Below are 5000 nucleotides of genomic sequence, written 5' to 3' on the forward strand. Positions count from 1 at the left end.
AGCATCCAAGGCGCCTGAAAGGCCAAGGGAGCCCAACCCAGCAATGCCCAGCCAAGGCCAGGCATTCCAGTGCCTACCCGGGCAAAAACGCCCAAAGCATGCCCCATTCGTTAGCCTATCCAGGCAAAAACGCCCAAAACCAGCCCATTCCAGTGCCTATCCGGGGAAAACGCCCAAAGCATGCCCATTCCTTAGCCTATCCAGGCAAAAACGCCCAAAACCAGCACATTCCAGTGCCTATCCGGGCAAAAACGCCCTAAGCCTGCGCATTCCAGCGCCCCGCAGCATGCCACCCTCCTATAGGGTTTGCGCAACCAACCCGCCTAACCACCAGTGGCAACCAAAGGTGCTGTTAGCGACGACTTCTGAAGACGCAACGAGACGCGACGGGTTTGCGCCCAGACGCGACGAGGCGATGCGGGATCTGCGCCCAACCGTGCCTACACCCGCCGACTTGATGCGGGAGCTGCTGGCCCAAGCATGCCTAGCGTGCAAGGCCTGCGTGCAAGGCTAGTGTGCAAGGCTCGTGGGCAAGGCTAGTGCGCAAGGCTAGTGCCCAAGGTCTGTGTGCAAGGCTAGTGCCCAAGGCTAGTGAGCATGGCCTGTGTGCAAGGCTAGTGTGCAAGGCTTGTATGCAAGGCTAGTGTGCAAGGCTGGTGTGCAAGGCTTGTGGGCAAGGCTGGTGCGCAAGGCTAGTTCCCAAGGGTTGTGTGCAAGGCTAGTGCCCAAGGCAAGTGCGCAAGGCTCGTGCCCAAAGCTAGTGCGCAAGGCTTGTGTGCAAGGCTACTGCGATGGGCCAGTGCCCAAGGCTTGTGAGCAAGGCTTGTATGCATGGCTTGTGTGCAAGGCTAGCGTCCAAGGCTTGTGCGCATGGCTTGTGCGCAAGGCTTGTGTCCAAGGCTTTTGTGCAAGGCTCGTGCGCAAGGCTAGTGTGCAAGGCTTGTGCGCATTGGCAGGTAGCCCACCAGCATGCACGATCCAAATGCCACTCACGCGACAACACGGTGCCAAGCCGGGCATGGTGTGCACTCAAAACCAATCAACGGACAGAGGTCATGCGTCATGGGGGGGATCTAGCAAGGCCATGGGGAAGGTCATGGAGGACCTTGGAAGCAAGCGCAAGACGAGAGCGAATCGAACAAGGGGCCAGGACGGGGCCTTGTGCCCATGGTCTTCGCAAGACAGCGTCCAAGGCACCCGAAAGCCCAAGGGAACCCAAACCCGGCCGACACTTGCAATCGCACATGCTCTCTGCAACACACCATCAATGCCGCCCAACGGGGCCAGCACGAGCAGTCCTCCGCGGTCCCCTGGCCCTGCGCACGTTTGTCTTCGAAACCGAGCATCAATGCCACAGAAAGTGCCGGGGCGCCAGCTGGAGCCATCATCCGCGTTGCCATGGCTCGCTTGGCCTTGGCTTGCCAGGCCCCGACACGAGCAATCGCGCATTTTCTTTGCAACCGACCATCAATGCCGCCCAACGGGGCCAGCACGAGCAGTCATCCGCGGTCCCCTGGCCCTGCGCACGTTTGTCTTTGAAACCGAGCATCAATGCCACAGAAAGTGCCGGGGCGCCAGCTGGAGCCATCATCCGACGTGCCATGGCTCTGGTCCCATGGTCTTCGCAACCGAGCATTCGTGACACCCGCGGGGCCAGGACACCAACCCTTCCGACACGAGCATTCGCGCATGTTCTTTGGCCACACAACGGCGCCAGCACGAGCAAAATCATCCGCGGTGCGGTGGCCTTGCACGGCCTTTTGTCTTTGGAACCAACCATCAGTGCCACGGGAAGTGCCGGAGTCCCGGCATCCGCGGTGCCAAGTCATTGCGCCCTTGGTCTCTGCAGCGGGGCATGCCGGGCACTCCCAACCATTGCAAGCAAGCAAGCAAGCAAGAAAGAAAGTAAGTAAGTAAGTAAGTATTACATATAGGGGCGGGACATGCGGGGAGATCTGCGAAACGTGCATTACGGGGCACACGCGTACCTACCGGGGCATACCGACCCCTATTGGGGCACACGTGTGCATATCGGGGCATACCGGGCCTATCGGGGCACACGCGTACATACCGGGGCATACCGAGCCCTACTGGGGCACACGTGCGCATATCGGGGCGTACCAAGCCTATCGGGGCATACGCATGTATCCCAAGGCATACCGAGTCAATCCGGGCATACGCGTTCATACCGGGGCGTAACGGGCCTATCGGGGCATACTTGGGCATATCCGGGCAAAAAATGCCCAAAACTTGCGCAACCTTGGCAACCGTGGTCCATTCCTCTCTATATGCCTAGCCTTGCCAACCGTGGTCCATTCCTCACTATATGCCATGGCCTTGTGCCCATGGTCTTCCCAAGACAGCGTCCAAGGCCCCCGGAAGGCCAAGGGAGCCCAACCCAGCAATGCCCTGCTATGGCAAGCCAAGGCCAAGCTTTCCGGTGCCTATCCGGGCAAAAATGCAATTCCTCTCTATATGCCTAGCCTTGGCAACCGTGGTCCATTCCCCACCATATGCCATGGCCTTGTGCCCATGGTCTTCCCAAGACAGTGTCCAAGGCGCCCGGAAGGCCAAGGGAGCCCAACCCAGCAATGCCCTGCTTTGGCAAGCCAAGGCCAAGCATTCCGGTGCCTAACCTTGGCAACCGTGGTCCTTTCCTCACCATATGCCATGGCCTTGTGCCCATGGTCTTCGCAAGACATCGTCCAAGGCGCCCAAAAGGCCAAGGGAGCCCAACCCAGCAATGCCTTGCTAGGACAAGCCAAGGCCAAGCATTCCGGTGCCTATCCGGGCAAAAACGCCCAAAGCATGCCCATTCCTTAGCCTATCCAGGCAAAAACGCCCAAAATCTGCACATTCTAGTGCCTATCCGGGCAAAAACGCCCACCAGCATGCCACCCTCCTATAGGGTTTGCGCAACCAACCAGCCTAACCACCAGTGGCAACCAAAGGTGCTGTTAGCGACGACTTCTGAAGACGCAACGAGACGCGACGTGTTTGCGCCCAGACGCGACGAGACGATGCGGGATCTGCGCCCAAGAATGCCTAGACCCGTCGACTTGATGCGGGATCAGCTCGCCCAAGCATGCCTAGTGTGCAAGGCCTGTGTGCAAGGCTAGTGTCCAAGGCTAGTGTGCAAGGCTCATGTGGAACGCTAGTGCGCAAGGCTAGTGCCCAAGGCTTGTGTGCCAGGCCCGTGTGCAAGGCTAGTGTCCAGGGCTTGTGTGCATTGCTTGAGTGCAAGGCTTGTGTGCATTGCTCGAGTGCATGGCTTGTGTGCAAGGGTTGTGCGCAAGGCTAGTGTGCGGGGCTTGTGCGCATGGCTAATGTGCACGGCTTGTGTGCATGGCTACCGTGCAAGGCTAGTTTGCATGGCTAGGGTGCAAGGCTCGCATGCGAGGCTAGTGTGCAAGGCTGCGTGCAAGGGAAGCGTGCAGGGCGAGTGTGCGAGGCCACTGTGCACGGCGCCAGCACTAGCGAGCCATCATCCGCGTTGCCATGGCTCGCTTGGCCTTGGCTTGCCAGGCCCCGACACGAGCAATCGCGCATTTTCTTTGCAACCGACCATCAATGCCGCCCAACGGGGCCAGCACGAGCAGTCATCCGCGGTCCCCTGGCCCTGCGCACGTTTGTCTTTGAAACCGAGCATCAATGCCACAGAAAGTGCCGGGGCGCCAGCTGGAGCCATCATCCGACGTGCCATGGCTCGCTTGGCCTTGGCTTGCCGGGCCCCGACACGAGCAATCGCGCATTTTCTTTGCAACCGACCATCAATGCCGCCCAACGGGGCCAGCACGAGCAGTCATCCGCGGTCCCCTGGCACTGCGCACGTTTGTCTTTGAAACCGAGCATCAATGCCACAGAAAGTGCCGGGGCGCCAGCTGGAGCCATCATCCGACGTGCCATGGCTCTGGTCCCATGGTCTTCGCAACCGAGCATTCGTGACACCCGCGGGGCCAGGACACCAACCCTTCCGACACGAGCATTCGCGCATGTTCTTTGGCCACACAACGGCGCCAGCACGAGCAAAATCATCCGCGGTGCGGTGGCCTTGCACGGCCTTTTGTCTTTGGAACCAACCATCAGTGCCACGGGAAGTGCCGGAGTCCCGGCATCCGCGGTGCCAAGTCATTGCGCCCTTGGTCTCTGCAGCGGGGCATGCCGGGCACTCCCAACCATTGCAAGCAAGCAAGCAAGCAAGAAAGAAAGTAAGTAAGTAAGTATTACATATAGGGGCGGGACATGCGGGGAGATCTGCGAAACGTGCATTACGGGGCACACGCGTACCTACCGGGGCATACCGACCCCTATTGGGGCACACGTGTGCATATCGGGGCATACCGGGCCTATCAGGGCATACCGGGCCTATCGGGGCACACGCGTACATACCGGGGCATACCGAGCCCTACTGGGGCACACGTGCGCATATCGGGGCGTACCAAGCCTATCGGGGCATACGCATGTATCCCAAGGCATACCGAGTCTATCCGGGCATACGCGTTCATACCGGGGCGTAACGGGCCTATCGGGGCATACTTGGGCATATCCGGGCAAAAAATGCCCAAAACTTGCGCAACCTTGGCAACCGTGGTCCATTCCTCTCTATATGCCTAGCCTTGCCAACCGTGGTCCATTCCTCACTATATGCCATGGCCTTGTGCCCATGGTCTTCCCAAGACAGCGTCCAAGGCCCCCGGAAGGCCAAGGGAGCCCAACCCAGCAATGCCCTGCTATGGCAAGCCAAGGCCAAGCATTCCGGTGCCTATCCGGGCAAAAATGCGATTCCTCTCTATATGCCTAGCCTTGGCAACCGTGGTCCATTCCCCACCATATGCCATGGCCTTGTGCCCATGGTCTTCCCAAGACAGTGTCCAAGGCGCCCGGAAGGCCAAGGGAGCCCAACCCAGCAATGCCCTGCTTTGGCAAGCCAAGGCCAAGCATTCCGGTGCCTAACCTTGGCAACCGTGGTCCTTTCCTCACCATATGCCATGGCCTTGTGC

Source organism: Tasmannia lanceolata, unplaced genomic scaffold (assembly GCF_043159265.1).
Source record: "Tasmannia lanceolata isolate RefF3 unplaced genomic scaffold, GAP_Taslan_0.1 ptg000118l, whole genome shotgun sequence".
NCBI lineage: Eukaryota > Viridiplantae > Streptophyta > Magnoliopsida > Canellales > Winteraceae > Tasmannia > Tasmannia lanceolata.